General features: G+C 44.4%; 1 protein-coding gene across 15 annotated transcripts in view; it reads right to left on the bottom strand.

The window, feature by feature from the left end:
* The window catches only part of LOC137564209 (protocadherin alpha-C2-like), a 362151-nt gene that overhangs the window by 17821 nt on the left and 325184 nt on the right, over positions 1–19146 (bottom strand). The gene's annotated exons all lie outside the window — the stretch shown is intronic.

A 19146-nucleotide genomic window follows, 5' to 3' on the forward strand; every position in this document is an offset into this window, starting at 1 on the left:
CAGGTGTCGCTTGTCTCCCTCTAATGGAAGGAGACGGAAGGAAGGAGACGAGCGACACCTCATATTCTTGTTCCTACCACTGGCCAGTATACACACACACTATTTTAATTCGGGGTACCCATAACTTTGGGCCCCGTATGTGAGTACTCTTTTTACAACCTTATCACGTGGGTTGTTATTGGCTGGTAAGCCTTATTACTTTTGGGTGCTGGGATTCACTTTTATTAGTCTGATACCTCAGATGTGTCTTTTATGATTTTATGGTTTATTTATCCTCAATAAAGTGGTCTACACTTAGTACTGCTTTTTTTTTTTAATCATTTTATGAGATATCATCGATCTTACCCCGATGCTATCTGGAGGACGTCATTACGCAGTTGAAGATTGGAATAATCCTGTGACCACTGGGAGCCTCATGCTTTGTACACAACCTTACAACATGGGTTGTTACATACCTACTTGTGACCGCACTGATTCAATTACAAGTCCATTTTATTGATTACTAAGCAGGGGCGTAACTAGAAATCCTGGGGGCCCCCTGCATAACTTTGGATGGGGCCCCCTCCTGCTTTCTCTCCATGCCCAGTCTCCTCAAGCATCACTACAGAACACAGCAGTTGTGGAGAGGTAAAGCAGGCTGTACACAAGACCCTGCTGAACACTGAATAGGGACTGTCTACAAATCTTTGTCTGAAAAACATTGTATGATTTCTTATCAGTGGCTGAGCAGAGGCAGTCATTAGAACAACTGTGCAAAGAGCAGAATGTTTTTTCTCTCCTTGCCCTCAGTTGTCAGTCTCTCAAAATTGGGCCCCCTGTGGGTTCTGGGCCCCCCTGCGGCTGCATTCCTTGCAGGGCCTATTGTTACGCCCCTGTTACTAAGCCAAACAAGAAAAAATAGATTACTTAAAAACCATTTACACACTGTTTCTCTTATGCAGGGCCGGCACTACAATAAAGGCAAGGGGGAAATTGTCCCCGGGCCCCAGAGCACAGGGGGGCCCCTCAAGCCTGTCACATTTTAATCCATTTAAATTAATAATTAGTCCGGCCGTGCGGCCGGGTGCCGTGGCAATTGGTGTTGGAAGCAGTGGCAGGTAGGTGAAGGAGGAAGGGGCCCCCCTAAGTGCCTTCCCCCCTCACCTGCCCATATGCAGAGCGATTGCAAGCAACTACAAGTCACAAACTCACATGTCAGCGCTGACAGATACTTCTCCAAGTCTTCTTCCCATCACCCAGTTCTGTGTCTTCTCTCTGCTGCCCCCTAGTGGCGCCTATCATTACTGCACCACAAGAGGAGTCAGCGAGGAGATACAGAACTGTGCGATGGAGAGAAGACTTGCAGAAGTTCCTGGCGGCGCTGACGGATGAGTTGTACTGTCACTTCCACTGGCATCGATCTGCATATGGGGAGGGGGGGGATTACTAAAACTGGGGCACTGGCTTTATATACCAGTGGGAACAATGGGAGTACAGCTGGCACTTTATGCTCGAATGGGCTGCCTAGTCCTGGGGGGGGGGGGGGGGCACATCTGACTATACTGGGAGGAGGCTACGTAATCCTTGGGGGTACATCTGGCTTTATATACTGGGGGGTACATAATCTTTAGGGGGCACATCTGGCTATATTAGGGGGTTGCTATCTAATCCCTGGGGACACATCTGGTTATACATACTGGGGGGCTACCTAATCTTTGGGGGCACATCTGGCTATCCATACTGAGGGGGAGGCTACCTAACCCTGGGGGCACATGTGGATATGTATACTGAGCAGGAGGCTACCTAACCCTGGGGGCACATCTGGCTATCTATACTGAGGGGAGGCTACCTGACACGAGGGCACATCTGGCTATCTATACTGAGGGGGAGGCTACCTAACCCTGGGGGCACATCTGGCTATCTATACTGAGCAAGAGGCTACCTAACCCTGGGGGCACATCTGGCTATCTATACTGAACAGGAGGCTACCTAACCCTGGGGGCACATCTGGCTATCTATACTGAGCAGGAGGCTACCTAACCCTGGGGGAACATCTGGCTATCTATACTGAGCAGGAGGCTACCTAACCCTGGGGGCACATCTGGCTATCTATTCTGAGGGGAGGCTACCTGACCCGAGGGCACATCTGGCTATCTATACTGAGGGGGAGGCTACCTAACCCTGGGGGCACATCTGGCTATCTATACTGAGCAGGAGGCTACCTAACCCTGGGGGCACATCTGACTATCTATACTGAGCAGGAGGCTACCTAACCCTGGGGGCACATCTGGCTATCTATACTGAGCAGGAGGCTACCTAACCCTGGGGGCACATCTGGCTATCTATGCTGAGCAGGAGGCTACCTAACCCTGGGGGATCATCTGGCTATCTATACTGAGCAGGAGGCTACCTAACCCTGGGGGCACATCTGGCTATCTATGCTGAGGGGGAGGCTACCTACGGCAGTGCAGTGAAGGAAGCAGTCGGGGGGTGGTCAGGAAGGCCCCCCAAGTTACTTTTGCCCGGGGTCCTATTGGAGCTAGAATCCGTCCTGGACCATAACATGAGTTGGGGATTGCAAACCTTTACACTACTTATAATAACTAATAACTTAAAGAGTTATTACTAATACTTAAAGAGAATGCCTGTAATTAATTTTTACTGCCATTTAGAAAAGTGATAGCTATTCTTCCTAATGTATTGAATGAACAGATGGCCATTCAGCACAGGTCCTTCTGATGAAGTGGTCCATTGACCACACAATGCATTAAAGGGAACCTAAGCTGAGAAGGATGTGGATTTTAACGTTTAAAATAATGCCCGTTGCCTGACTCTCCTGCTGATCCTGTGTCTCTAATACTTTTAGCCACAGCCCCTCAACAAGCATGCAGATAAGGTGCTCTGACTGATGTCAGACTTGTTTAGCTGCATGCTTGAATCAGGTGTGTGATTCAGCCACTACTGCAGCTAAAGAGATCAGCAGGGCTGCCAGGCAACTGGTATTGTTTAAAAGGAAAAATCTATATCCCTTTCAGTTTAGGTTCCCTTTAAGGAATAAGGATACAACATTTGTTTTGATTGAACCTCCTCCCTATGAAGCCTGCTTATTGGGTTTGTTTGGTACTGCTTCAGGTAATATCACTCCCTATTGGTTTGTACTGCCATAGCATTGGGTCTACCTTAGAACTAGTATTGGTATTATGATGCATAAGCATTTTTTCTGTTATTACTAGTTTGCTATTGCACTTTATTGTAATGTGAAATACCTATGAGTTACCCTATGACCCAAGTCATACTCTTGTAGGGACTTTTATTAGCCCTTGTGGAGGGAATCAAGCTTATTATTGCACTTTATTATTACACCTGTCATTCTGTTTGGTATGGACCTCCTGTAGTCATTGTGCTGTTTTAATTATGTTGTAAAGGTCATGTTTTTTCTTCTATTGGGTAAGAATAATAAAATTACGTTTTTTGAATACATGCTAATTGGTGGAATTTGAGTCCTTTCAGGTGTCCATGTATTATGACAGTGGTACTATTAAAGGAAAACACCCCTCTTTTTTGTTGAATGAATATATAACTATATTCTTATTTCATTTCCTATGTGAGAAAGTATTTTAGTTTTGAAATGTAAGCTTTTTTACCTTTTTACATTTCATGATGTTTTGATTACTGCACTTTAGAGTAATCAAATTACAAGGTCACTGGAAAAACCAACATTATTATTAACATGAATATTTGAAGAAGGTTTGTAGTGTGCTAGTCAGTAAAATTATATTGTGCTTCCCCGAACCTTTCTTCATTTTAATAAGTATAACTTAACCTGTAATTACTTAACATGTATTAAGTATATGTGTCTTTGATTAATTATCCCAAAGGATTTTTCTTGGGAAGCTAGTACTTAAAGGATTTTCTGGAATGTTTGCCTTTGTAACTCTGGGGCATATTCACTATACCTTGGTAAGCTTAAAGGAGCTCTAAAGCTGTAAAAAAATAATCAGTTTTACTTACCTGGGGCATCCCCTTGGAGCCATCCTGTGCTCGCAGCATCCTTCCAAGACCCTCTGGTGAGCAGCCGCAATCGACGCAAAGCAGGCCGGCCACACACCTCTTCTCTGCGTCCCCATCCATGGCAGCATTCTGCACATGTGCAGTATGGTAAAATTGCTACAGTGCATGTGCAGAATGCACCCAGCAACAGGAACATGATCAGGGTGCTTGTGGCCTAGGACCGCACATGTGCAGTTGCCTCCAAATGGCTGCGACTGGCCAGCTTTGAAGAGGTCACCGCTGATCGCTGGAGGGTCTCGAAAGGATGGCACTTGCACAGGATGACTCCATGGGGGGGCAAGAAGCCCCAGGTAAGTAACTCTTTAAAAATGAGCAGACAGCACATGTAGGTCTCGATTCACTAACTGCTGGTCTTAAGGCTTTGGACGTGCAAACTAGGGTGCTAAGTAGATTGCATGGGCAAAGCTGTTACTGATTATGCGCTATCGCACCGGTGCGCACGAAAGGTTTAACCATTCGCGTGCAAAATAGCTGTTCAGGCTATTTTGCATGCAGACAGTACGACCTTTTGCAACGTTTTGGTCGCAACACTCAGCGCTAAACTTTGCGCGCGTGAATGCTTGTGCGCATATTAGTGCATGAATCGGACGTTTTTGCGTCCTAAGAGCCTTTTCACTGGCATGCTAACACTTAGCACCCTTTAGTGAATCAAGGCCCTAATGTTTACCGGACTGTATGCTAATTTTGTAACATGTTATGTAATTTGTGAAATACCTGTATGTTACACATGCAACAGCTATGTCGCCTGTTACATAAGCATCGTAGGCATTGCATGTCTAATGTAAGTCACAAAAATTAAGTAACACTGTATGCAATTTCTGTTAAGCATGGTAAACTTGCTGTCTGCACACATAAAGTTTACTGTGGTAGAGTGAATATACCCCATGATGAGATTTATTGGTTCTCCCCGCTTTTCTGAGGGCCCGAAGTCACATTCTGGATTTTAGCTACAATGCTACCCGCAGACTTACCCAGCTTTTTACTTACCTATACATGTTTTATTCTTTAATACACAGGGATACAACTACATCTTAGAAGCCTATTAAATCTCCCACCATGGCAACTATCTGCATGGAATTTGTATTGTCTCCATGTGTCCATGTGGGTTCCCTCCAGGCACATTTTTTGACAACATCCCAAGTAAGTGTGTTTTGGTGTTAGTCGCGGAGCCGAAATGCAGACATCAAACCAACAAACGTTGGTATCACTGAAGTCAACGTTTGTTGGTTTGATTTCTGAACTCCAACATCCCAAAAACAAACAGATACGTTAATTGGCTTCTCCCTCAATTGGCCCTGGACTTTAATAGACATATGGTAGGGATTAGATTGTGACCCTTTTTGAGGGACAGCTAGTGACAAGACAATCTACTCTGTATGGCACTATGGAAGATGTTGGCACTATGTAAATACTTAATAATTGTAAATAATAATATGAATCTAGTGCCAGATTCTTCACCAGACAGTACATACCAAGCCAAAATTTACACTCTTCCCACACAACTGTACGAACCTGTTCACACTTCTATCTTCATACACAAGCAGAGTTGCGGCATCAAAATGCCTTATGATACAATAAAAGGCCCATTGTTTACTAGCAGAGATGATCAATGAGCTGCTAAAGTTCCTTGACCTATATACTAATTTAAAGCAAACCTGAAGCGAAAAAAACCTTATGATACAATGAATTGTATGTGTTGTACGGATAAGGAATATAACTTTAGTACCAAGGAAAAGAGTCCTATATTTTTATTTTCGATTATATAGCTTTTTAACATTGCATCATCCCACCCGCAATAGATTTTTTTCTCCTTTTGCTCCTGAGTTTATTTCCAAGCTGATATTTTCACACCTTGTCAATAAAATGCCCTTTAAGCCACCAGCAAGCAAGAAAATAGAACAAGTTTGATAGTACTTTTTTGGTAATGTTTCAATTGCAAAGTGCTGAAACGTTATTTTAAATAGAAGCTGAAAAAATATCTTCTGGGGGAAAAACTGAGGAGAACAAGTGAATTACATACAGACCTCTGTCTTTTAAAATATAATGCAAAGCAGAAATAATGACCTTTTGAACTTTCCTGCAGTAAAATCCTACTGTATCTCTTACTGTCTCTTGGCTGTTTAAGTGCTTTAGAAAACAGGACTGTATTAATAGCTCTGAGAAGCTTTTTTTGCATAGCTAACGATTGAAAATTTTTAACTCTTCCTGTGCTGAAAACTGTACTGTACTGTACTTGGTCACAGCTCCTCTTCAGAGATGCTGAAGCCTCCCAAAAAACTGTTTTTACTTTAGAGACCTGTTTAGCATTAATGCCCTCCCTAAAATGCCACATCCCTGCGGCTGAACACTCAATTATTAACTCCAAATTCCCCGGGCAAATTGCAGGGCTCTTTCCATGTAGAGGCAGAGCTTTGTGCAGTAGCTCTCCCTCTACTCGTCAATCTGTGCGGATCTCCACTTTCTCCCGCCCCTCTCAGTTTTCTTTCACTGAGAGGGGCGATGAGAGGCAGCGATCAGCGCAGATTGACGCGAGTAGAAGCAGAGCTACAGCCCAAAGCTCTGCCTCCCTGGGCAACAAAATCCGCAACTTGAAAAGTCATGGTTTTTTACCCCGGGAGATTGGGGTGATTGAGTGTTCAGCCTCGGGGATGCAGCGTTTCAGTTAGGGCACTAATGCCAAACAGGTCTCCAAAGTAAAAACAGTTTTTTTGGCAGGCTTCAGACTCTGCTTCAAAAAACAGGACTGTATCCGACCATGTTAAGTTTAAGAGCTCAGGGAAGCTTTTTTTGCATAGATAACAACTGAAGTTTTAAACTCTTCCTGTACTGGAAAAAAAAATGAAACATTTTTCTTCGCTACTAATGTTCTATTTCTTAGCTGTACTACATATACAATTCATTACATCATAAGTTTATTTTTTGCTTCAGGTTTGCCTTAATGTCTATTCTATGCATTTAGGAGTTGGACCATTTAAAGTCGACAGCAGCTGCAGTTGATTGGCTGAATTCCAAGCTGCATGTGATCTGCATTAAATGTGTTTTCAATCTGAAAAATTAACATCTCACTGATCCTCTCTATTTATTAGCAGGCATACAGATGAGTGGGGACAATACCTAAGCATTTGTGGATCAAAGCAGTCAGCTACAAAACGTCTCTTTCCAGAAGCAATTCATTCTAATAATTGTATAAACACAGAAATGAATATTAATGTCCTGCTGAATATGCGTTTAATTGTAATGTTTCCCTTTAGAATGCATTGAATTACACATATCCTCTCTAGGATTCAATGGCAATAACCAAGAGAAAAACCCTTTAAAGAGAACCCGAGGTGTGTTTAAAGAATGTTATCTGCATACAGAGGCTGGATCTGCCTATACAACCCAGCCTCTGTTGCTATCCCAAACCCCACTAAGGTCCCCCTGCACTCTGCAATCCCTCATAAATCACAGCCATGCTGTGAGGCTGTGTTTACAACTGTAGTGTCAGTCTCAGCTGCTCCCCCGCCTCCTGCATAGCTCCGGTCCCTGCCCCCGTCCCTTCCCTCCAATCAGCAGGAAGGGAAGGGATGCAGGCGGGGACTGGAGTTCTGCAGGAGGCGGGGAGAGCAGCAGACTGACACTATAGAGATAAACACAGCCAGCTCTGACAAGCTGTTTGTCAGCAGCGTGGCTGTGATTTATGAGGGATTGCAGAGTGCAGGGGGACCTTAGGGGGGTTTGGGATAGCAACAGAGGCTGGGCTGTATAGGTAGATCCAGCCTCTGTATGCAGATAATATTCTTCAAACCCACCTCGGGTTCTCTTTAAGAGTTATAACACCCTCATCTAGGATGCAGCCACCTAATTACATACAACTCTTCTCACTGTACACATAAATGCACAAAAAAGGCAGTAAAGAAGGAAATGGAGGAAAGGTGAAATGAACAAAAGGGAATGCATAATACAATTGTTGGCATACATCAGGAGACAACAGTGATTGAAGCTCCCAGGAGGTGTACCTATGAATCGGCCGCCGGGAAATTTGGGCGCAGGGTAAAGTCGATAAATGACTTACCCTGCTGCTGCACAAGTCTCAATTGCATTAATTACTATTTCCCCTCCGAGCCGCTATGGATAGTGGGGGAAATATGTAATTCGGCTTACAGCCATTGCTGGCAGCCGAATAACAGTGTTTTTGTACTTATTTGTGCTCCTTCTTTTGACGGCATTCAAATTACTCACTGAGTGCCGCTATAGCTGTAATTCCTATTATGGCCCATGGTGGCGCTAGCTGCACCTAAATCTCCTGCGCTGTTTTGACAGTGCTCACCAAGGCGCAGGGTCTTATCTACCAGGGGTTTCTCTAAGCTAAATACCTCAATATCATGGACAATAAGCACAAGTGTGTTGTTGGTGATCTGGCCTTGGCAATATAGATATAAGTGAACTGTCAGAGTAGGCAGACATAGGGGTAGTCCGTTATTCTGTAACTTTAAAGGGAACCTGAAGTGAGAAGGATATGGAGGCTGCCATTTCCTTTTACGCAATACCAGTTGCTCTGCATCCTGCGGATCTCTTAACTGTAGTAGTGTCTGAATCACACACTTGAAAGCTAATGCAGCTAATCCAATCAGACTTGTGTCACAAACGTCTGATCTACATGTTTGTTCAGGGTCTATGGCTAAAAGTATTAGAGGCAGAGGATCAGCAGGAAAGTCAGGCAATTTGCATTGTACAAAATGATATAATTAAGGCAGCCTCCATATCTCTCTTAGTTCAGGTGTCCTTCAAGCCGGAGCAACAATAAGTTTAAAACTGTGCTTTTTAAAAAAAAAATTTCTGTAATCAAACTATCGAACAGATGAACATTTAACACTTACTTTATTTCTGTGATTTTTAATTGGTACCACATGCTCCAATTCATTATAAATGAAGGCAGACATACTGCCAATCTTTTTTTCTTTTTGCTACTGATCATCTGGGCCCTGTAGAAAGACTTGGGACTTCAAAGAGATGCTTAGCTTTTATGGTTGTGGCAAGTGATAGCTTTGTGCTAATAACACAGGAAGCTTTGTTAATGTTGCTTTTGATGCCAGTGAAGGAAAAGCTGTAGCAAGTGGACTGGCAAACTGGTGGCAGAAGAGAAGTAAAAATGGTCAGCTGTCTTTGAATATACTATATACTACTGTTTTGCTACCTATTCCCATTTATAGAAATAGTACAAAAGCTTTTAGATTTTTATTATTGATTTATATAGCGCCAGCATCTTCCAGGGTGCTGCACAGCAGCATACAGGGTATAACAATACAAAATAAACAATACAACCGTTAAAGGAATACTATAGATGTATGCATTCATTTTTCAATGCTGTATGTTGTAGCACACATTAGGACAAGTACTAGGAGCAATTTGATTCCTCACACAGCTGTTCTTCTCAGCTGTAAAATCCTCCATCAGTTTTAGATACAAAATGTATCTAATACTGACTCTCCCAGAGGGCTAAACCATGTCTCTGCACAGGGGAGTTGCTATCAACTCCTCAGTTTATAGTTTAATTATCACCTTGCTGAAAGAAACTTATGGATATGGTGGTAAGGGGTTAAAGATTCTAGCAATGTGTGTTTATTATCTTTGAGTCTCTTGACTGATAAAGATACTAATAATGTTAATTGTAAACAGTGGTCTGCCCCTCTCAGCAGCTTGTAAAGTGGATGCAGCCTGGAGTGAATCATCACAAGCAGGCAGCCAGGCAACCAGTCTGAGTGTAAACACAGACTAGTGTTATAGCTAGTTATATTCCAGCAATATTACAGCTCATTTAGTTACCTGTTACCACCTCAGATGAGCCTATTTCTCCTCATGTCTCCTGCATGCTGTGAGTGACACAGTGAAATATATTTGTGAGCTGTGTGAGAAATGAATTTTTAAGCAGAAATAGAGGGAGAGAGACCTGGGTGAATAAATAAAGTGTCCCTAGCACTAGTGGTAATGTGTACACTAATATAGAGTATTAAAAAAAAAGTCGTTTCAATCGATAGTATTCCTTTAATACAGGACAATGGTGGATTACCACTGATGCAGTGAACAAATCAACTACAGATTTTTACACAGGGGTGAAAGGTACCCAATACACATCATTGTGATAAAAAAGGGGGAAGAGAGCCCTGGCCAAAAGGCCATACAGACTAAAGTTTTAAAGAATAGGACAGTAGGTAAAGGGAAGCTGTGCGTGAGATGGTAGTAATGGTGGACAGCAGCGGAGGTGTCCTAGGTTTGAGAGAATGCTTGCCTGAAGAGGTGAGTTTTCAGATTGCATCTAAAAAGGTAAGTGTGGGTGAGTGGTGGATGTGTTGAGGGAGGGTGTTCCAGAGGAGGGGAGAGGATTGAGAGACGTTGTGTAAGCGGGAGTGAGAAGAGGTGACCAGAGAAGAAGACAGGAGAATATTGTGAGTAGAGCGCAGATTACATGTAGGATGGTATCTGTAAAAAGGTTGATTTAGATAAGAAGGAGCTAGGTTGCTTTGTAGGCAAGAGTAAGGATTTTAAAGTGTATCCTTTAGGTAACTGGCAGCTAGTAAAGGGCAGAGGGGGATTGGGCTTGAGAAGTCGGAGAAGAGGTGGATGAGTCATGCAGAAAAGTTTATGATGGACTTTGCGGGGCTAAATGGTTGGCGGGGATGCCACAGAGCAGAGATTTGCAATAGTCTAGTTGTGAAATAATCAGGGCATGCACCAGACGTTCGGTAGTGTCCTGTGTGAGAAAAGAGCAGATGCCTAGATGCATGGGTGGTGATTTACACACACCTTATTTAAAGGACAGAGAAGAATAGAAACATTAACCTTCTGAGCGGTATGCCCGACATAAGAGGTTTTTCTTAGCCTCAGAAATCCCCCAGGAGAAATCTATTAGATTTAATGTCTACCAAACATGTTAGCTAGCACTAGGTTAGCTAGTATAGGTGGCCACCACCCCCCGATCCCCCTGATCCAGCCAGCCCACTTATACATTGCCCAGCCTGATTCCAGAAATCGACCCGGGCCTCCCCACACATCTCCGGTCTACTCTATGGGGAGGATCGGGACTGCACATAACGTCATTTGCGATCCTCCCCATAGAGAAGCCCGGAGCCTTGCGGGGAAGCTGCGACGATCGCTGGAACCAGGCTGGGTAATGTATAAGTGGCTGGATCGGGAGGTATCGGGGCGATCTGGGGGTTCACCTATACTAGCTAACCTATGCTAGTTAACATGGTTGGCAGACATTAAATCTAATAGATTTCTCCTGGGGGACTCTGAGGCTACAAAACCTCTTGAGTGGCATAACGCTCTGGAGGTTAAGAGGGGATTAAACACATTAGAGATCCACAAGCAAAACAAATTGTGAACCTCATCTTTTATAGTATCCAATACAGAAGCACACAGTGTAGACATTCCTAGGAGTCATAAATTACACAATTCACTGTGGAAGATAATGCTGAAGAAGCTGTCACTGTACAGTTTGAGTACAGAGTGTAAGTACTACTCCAGGAGAGTTGTACAATAAAATGTATGACTGTGGTATACCCCTCTCACTGTGGACTACACAGTGAAATTATGCAGCTTTGAAAAGAATAATTTAAATGTTGTTAAATGTTGTTAAAGCTAACCCAAACCTGTAGCAAACTACAGGAGAGGAGGGGAGGGGAAGCTAGAGGGGAAGTGGAGCAGTGGCCAGGGGGAACAGAATGCAGAGCAGGAAAGACACAGAGGTATGTAAATTATTATTTAACATGCCTCTGTGTCCCAAGTGCTCTGCTTGGGTACACTTTAGGGAGGGGAGGAATAAAAGCAAAAAGATTATGTAGGAAATGTTTTTTTTTTCTTGGTTGTCCTTTAAAGAGAAACCATAACCAAGAATTGAACTTCATCCCAATCAGTAGCATGAGAACCATGAGAAATCTATTCCTTTTCTCAAACGGATCATCAGGGGGCTCTGTATGGTTGATTTTGTGGTGAAACCCCTACCACAGTGTAATGTCAGCACCTCACAGCTCTGAGGTCCTGACATCATGCTGTGGGAGCCTTGTTGCATTGTGGGAAATAACAGCTGTTTACAACTGCCAAAAAAGCAAACAGCAGCTACTTCCAGTGACATCACCTTCCAGCAGTAAAAATGTCACCATGTGATAAATGTCTGAATGTAAATCAGGGAGAGGAAAGATTTTACAATGAGAAAACACTGACTAAATCATTTATACATATTTATTGTAAAAATAAAGCACTTTTTTATTACTTTCACTAGATTCCCTCTTTGAGGATCACCTGGCAACCCTTTAATCATGGGCACGATAGCAGACATTATGGCTACATTAGCTATTGTTGGGCCCTTGCTAGTGCATGAAGGCTGTCTATGTCTTGACTACGCAGTAATGTCAAAAGAGCAAAGTGTAAATCTTTGTAACTATAATGTACAGTAGACATTTTTTGTCTGGAGAATTGTGGATTTGACTAGCTTTGCTGTTAGCTCTGTTAGCTCTAAAACAACAGAAGGATTTTTCCCTTCTGTAATAAATGTGTTAAGAGCCCTTCACTTTCTCTTTCTATTCACACTGTAAATCATTTTGGAAGTTTTGCTAACACATATTGTCATGCATCTAATTAATGTGTAGTGGTGAAAAGCACGGGTAGCAAATAAATCTTTGTACAAGGCTGGGATTTACAAGAATATGGCTTTCGGATCATTTCCTTAAGGTTTGAGACCTATCTATTCCATTGCTTTCTGCTGTTCTTATGTCTCTGTATTACCCAGAGGCTAGCAAGGACCTACGAAATAACATAAATATATCTGGCAGCTGACCTGGTTCTGCCTCTTTCGATGGAGGCTCTTTGTTTAGACAAAAGAGGGAGAAAAATACAGCATGCATGTGTTTCATTGATACTGCAGCCCACACATCTGTGGATTCCTTGTTTATTATTAGCTTGCTGGATCTACTTTTTAACCTAATGCGTACGTGCTTATGTAGCAGAGAAGAACCACATATATATTTATATATTATTTATATCATACCAAATTACACACACAATTGCACATAGGTTTATTTAACACAGACAAAGAGACACCAGCTCTGCCACTATTTTTTAAAACAGCAATAGCATATACAATGTTGTTGATTCACTTAGAACGCTGGAGACAAATTAAAGATGATAAAAAATCCAATAAACCCAATGGTGGATTTACATCCATGGATCCTATTGACATACAGTGGTGTGAAAAACTATTTGCCCCCTTCCTGATTTCTTATTCTTTTGCATGTTTGTCACACTTAAATGTTTCTGCTCATCAAAAACCGTTAACTATTAGTCAAAGATAACATAATTGAACACAGAATGCAGTTTTAAATGATGGTTTTTATTATTTAGTGAGAAAAAAAAACTCCAAATCTACATGGCCCTGTGTGAAAAAGTGATTGCCCCCCCTTGTTAAAAAATAACTTAAAGGTGGTTTATTACACCTGAGTTCAATTTCTGTAGTCACCCCCAGGCCTGATTACTGCCACACCTGTTTCAATCAAGAAATCACTTAAATAGGAGCTATCTGACACAGAGAAGTAGACCAAAAGCACCTCAAAAGCTAGACATCATGCCAAGATCCAAAGAAATTCAGGAACAAATGAGAACAAAAGTACTGTAATTGAAATCTATCAGTCTGGTAAAGGTTATAAAGCCATTTCTAAAGCTTTGGGACTCCAGCAAACCACAGTGAGAGCCATTATCCACAAATGGCAAACACATGGAACAGTGATGAACCTTCCCAGGAGTGGCCAGCCGACCAAAATTACCCCAAGAGCGCAGAGAAAACTCATCCGAGAGGCCACAAAAGACCCCAGGACAAAAACTAAAGAACTGCAGGCCTCACTTGCCTCAATTAAGGTCAGTGTTCACGACTCCACCATAAGAAAGAGACTGGGCAAAAACGGCCTGCATGGAAGATATCCAAGGCGCAAACCACTTTTAAGCAAAAAGAACATTAAGGCTCGTCTCAATTCTGCTAAAAAAAATCTCAATGATTGCCAAGACTTTTGGGAAAATACCTTGTGGGCCGACAAGACAAAAGTTGAACTTTTTGGAAGGTGCGTGTCCCGTTACATCTGGCATAGAAGTAACACAGCATTTCAGCAGAAGAACATCATACCAACAGTAAAATATGGTGGTGGTAGTGTGATGGTCTGGGGTTGTTTTGCTGCTTCAGGACCTGGAAGGCTTGCTGTGATAGATGGAACCATGAATTCTACTGTCTGCCAAAAAATCCTGAAGGAGAATGTCCGGCCATCTGTTCGTCAACTCAAGCTGAAGCGATCTTGGGTGCTGCAGCAGGACAATGACCCAAAACACACCAGCAAATTCACCTCTGAATGGCTGAAGAAAAACAAAATGAAGACATTGGAGAGGCCTAGTCAAAGTCCTGACCTGAATCCTATTGAGATGTTGTGGCATGACCTTAAAAAGGCGGTTCATGCTAGAAAACCCTCAAATAAAGCTGAATTACAACAATTCTGCAAAGATGAGTGGGACAAAATTCCTCCAGAGCGCTGTAAAAGACTTGTTGCAAGTTATTGCAAATGCTTGATTGCAGTTATTGCTGCTAAGGGTGGCCCAACCAGTTATTAGGTTCAGGGGGCAATTTCTTTTTCACACTGGGCCATGTAGGTTTTGAGGTTTTTTTCTTACTAAATAATAAAAAAACATAATTTAAAACTGCATTTTGTGTTCAAATATGTTATCTTTGACTAATAGTTAACGGTTTTTGATGAGCAGAAACATTTAAGTGTGACAAACATGCAACAGAATAAGAAATCAGGAAGGGGGCAAATAGTTTTTCACACCACTGTAGAATAATGTAAACCACAAAAAAGGAAATATACCCACTGAGAGCACCACCCTGACCAAATATGTTACCGTATTTTTCGGACCATAAGATGCACTTTTCCTTCCCCAAAAGTGTGTGTGGGGGGAAAGTATGTGCGTCTTATGGTCCAAATATAACAATTGGGATCAGCACCGGGAACCCACACATGCACAGTAGTCAGACACACTGACCCTGCCACCCACCACACCAATGCACCAACGGATCACTCACTTTACTTTAATTTCCACATGGCCTCCACTTCCATATGCTTCCTTCAGATGCCAACTGCCCAATCATGTGGGGGCACTGTCAATCAGGGCCACTGCAGCGATCCACCACACTGACCCCATCATCCACCACACCACTGCAGCAGCGGATCACTCACTTTACTTTAGCTTCCTCATGGTCTCTGCCTCCATATGGCCTTGTCAGATGCCCCCCGGCCAATCAGGTGGGGGCGCTGTCAATCATGGCTGCTGATCTGCTCCCTGAATGGAACCAATAGTCTTGAGGGCAGGACCATGGCTATGCCATTCTGGGTAATCACTGCACTTGCTGAGCCTCAGTGAGACAGAGAGATGGGGACTAGTGTTGGGCGAACATCTAGATGTTCGGGTTCGGGCCGAACAGGCCGAACATGGCCGCGATGTTCGGGTGTTCGACCCGAACTCCGAACATAATGGAAGTCAATGGGGACCCGAACTTTTGTGCTTTGTAAAGCCTCCTTACATGCTACATACCCCAAATTTACAGGGTATGTGCACCTTGGGAGTGGGTACAAGAGGAATTTTTTTTTTAGCAAAAAGAGGTTATAGTTTTTGAGAAAATCGATTTTAAAGTTTCAAAGGGAAAACTGTCTTTTAAATGCGGGAAATGTCTGTTTTCTTTGCACAGGTAACATGCTTTTTGTCGGCATGCAGTCATAAATGTAATACATATAAGAGGTTCCAGGAAAAAGGACCGGTAACGCTAACCCAGCAGCAGCACACGTGATGGAACAGGAGGAGGGTGGCGCAGGAGGAGAAGGCCACGCTTTGTGAGACACAACAACCCAGGCCTTGCATGAGGACAAGAAGCGTGCGGATAGCATGCTTTGTACCGCCATGCAGTCATAAATGTAATAAAGATAAGTGGTTCAATAAACAGGGACCACGCGGCAACGCTAACCCAGCAGCAGCAGACGTGATGGAACAGGAGGAGGCGCAGGAGGAGAAGGCCACGCTTTGTGAGACACAACAACCCAGGCCTTGCATGAGGACAAGAAGCGTGCGGATAGCATGCTTTGTACCGCCATGCAGTCATAAATGTAATAAAGATAAGAGGTTCCATAAACAGGGACCGACAACGCTAACCCAGCAGCAGCAGCAGCACACGTGATGGAACAGGAGCAGGCGCAGGAGGAGAAGGCCACGCTTTGTGAGACACAACAACCCAGGCCTTGCATGAGGTACCGCCATGCAGTCATAAATGTAATAAAGATAAGTGGTTCAATAAACAGGGACCACGCGGCAACGCTAACCCAGCAGCAGCAGACGTGATGGAACAGGAGGAGGCGCAGGAGGAGAAGGCCACGCTTTGTGAGACACAACAACCCAGGCCTTGCATGAGGTACCGCCATGCAGTCATAAATGTAATAAAGATAAGTGGTTCAATAAACAGGGACCACGCGGCAACGCTAACCCAGCAGCAGCAGACGTGATGGAACAGGAGGAGGCGCAGGAGGAGAAGGCCACCCTTTGTGAGACACAACAACCCAGGCCTTGCATGAGGACAAGAAGGGTGCGGATAGCATGCTTTGTACCGCCATGCAGTCATAAATGTAATAAAGATAAGTGGTTCAATAAACAGGGACCACGCGGCAACGCTAACCCAGCAGCAGCAGACGTGATGGAACAGGAGGAGGCGCAGGAGGAGAAGGCCACGCTTTGTGAGACACAACAACCCAGGCCTTGCATGAGGACAAGAAGCGTGCGGATAGCATGCTTTGTACCGCCATGCAGTCATAAATGTAATAAAGATAAGTGGTTCAATAAACAGGGACCACGCGGCAACGCTAACCCAGCAGCAGCAGACGTGATGGAACAGGAGGAGGCGCAGGAGGAGAAGGCCACGCTTTGTGAGACACAACAACCCAGGCCTTGCATGAGGACAAGAAGCGTGCGGATAGCATGCTTTGTACCGCCATGCAGTCATAAATGTAATAAAGATAAGTGGTTCAATAAACAGGGACCGGCAACGCTAACCCAGCAGCAGCAGCAGCACACGTGATGGAACAGGAGCAGGCGCAGGAGGAGAAGGCCATGCTTTTTGAGACACAACAACCCAGGCCTTGCATGAGGACAAAAAGCGTGCGGATATAGCAGCAATGCTTTTTGCCGCCATGCAGTCATAAATGTAATACAGATGAGAGGTTCAATAAACAGGGACCGGTAACGCTACACCATCCCAGATGTTCATTGGTCGTGTTACTTGGTTGGGGTCCTGGAGTGTTGCGTAGTCGTTTCCAATCCAGGATTGATTCATTTTAATTTGAGTCAGACGGTCTGCATTTTCTGTGGAGAGGCGGATACGCCGATCTGTGACGATGCCTCCGGCAGCACTGAAACAGCGTTCCGACATAACGCTGGCTGCCGGGCAAGCCAGCACCTCTATTGCGTACATTGCCAGTTCGTGCCAGGTGTCTAGCTTCGATACCCAATAGTTGAAGGGTGCAGATGGATTGTTCGACACAGCTACGTCATCTGACATGTAGTCCTTGACCATCTTCTCCAGGCGATCGGTGTTGGAGGTGGATCTGCACGCTTCCTGTTCAGTGGGCTGCTGCTGCATGGGTGTCAGAAAATTTTCCCACTCCAAGGACACTGCCGATACCATTCCCTTTTGGGCACTAGCTGCGGCTTGCGTTGTTTGCTGCCCTCCTGGTCGTCCTGGGTTTGCGGAAGTCAGTCTGTCGGCGTACAACTGGCTAGAGGAGGGGGAGGATGTCAATCTCCTCTCTAAAGTCTCCACAAGGGCCTGCTGGTATTCTTCCATTTTGACCTGTCTGACTCTTTCTTCAAGCAGTTTTGGAACATTGTGTTTGTACCGTGGATCCAGAAGGGTATAAACCCAGTAATTGGTGTTGTCCAGAATGCGCACAATGCGTGGGTCGCGTTCAATGCAGTCTAGCATGAATTGAGCCATGTGTGCAAGAGTCCTACCAGAATCCTCATCATCCTCTTGTGAGCGTTGTGATAGTTGTTGTGATGCATCATAGTCGTCACCTTCCTCCTGGTCTGCTTCTGCTGACCATTCGCGCTGAATTGTGGAAGTCCAACGTGCACCGCTCTGGCCCTCGTCAGTGGTGGCATGAAATTCCTGCTCCAACTCCAGCTGTTCCTCCTCCTCTTCTTCGTCATAGCTGCTGGGGCCAGCGTTCCCTGAGGCGGATGGCCTGATGTTGGTACCATCACGCTGATCGTTTTCTCCTTCAGATTCCCCCAGTTGCATCATGACAGCTGTTTCCTTGATTTTCAACATTGACCTCTTCAGTAAACACAGCAGTGGTATGGTAATGCTGACTGAAGAGTTGTCACTGCTCACAAGCAACGTGGATTGCTCAAAATTTTGGAGGACTTGGCAGAGGTCCAACATGTTGGCCCAATCGGATCCACAGAAGCTTGGCAGCTGTCCGGATGCGCCTCGGTACTGCGCCGTCATGTACTGGACCACTGCACTCTTCTGCTCACAAAAGCGTGCTAGCATGTGCAGCGTAGAATTCCAGCGCGTAGGGACATCACACAGCAAGCGATGGTGGGGGAGATTGAAGTGCTCCTGCATCTTGGCGAGTGCCCCCGAAGCAGTACTGGAATTTCTACAATGTTTGGCCACTCGACGCACCTTCAACAGAAGATCGGCCACGCCTGGGTATGTCCTCAGGAACCGCTGAACTACTAGGTTCATCACGTGCGCCAGGCAAGGGATGTGTGTCAGCTTAGCCAACCTTAAAGCGCGAATGAGATTACTCCCATTATCACACACAACCATGCCTGGTTTCAAGTCCAGCGGTGCCAGCCACAAATCCGTCTGTTCCTTTATTCCCTTCCAAATTTCCTCCCCTGTGTGCTGCTTATCCCCAAGGCAGATCAGCTTCAGCAACGCTTGCTGACGCATGCCAACAGCTGTGCTGCACTGCTTCCACGATCCTACTGCTGCTGGGTTAGCGTTTCCGGATGAGGTACAGCTTTGAGATG

The sequence above is a fragment of the Hyperolius riggenbachi genome, chromosome 3 (assembly GCF_040937935.1).
Source record: "Hyperolius riggenbachi isolate aHypRig1 chromosome 3, aHypRig1.pri, whole genome shotgun sequence".
NCBI classification, from domain to species: Eukaryota; Metazoa; Chordata; class Amphibia; order Anura; family Hyperoliidae; genus Hyperolius; species Hyperolius riggenbachi.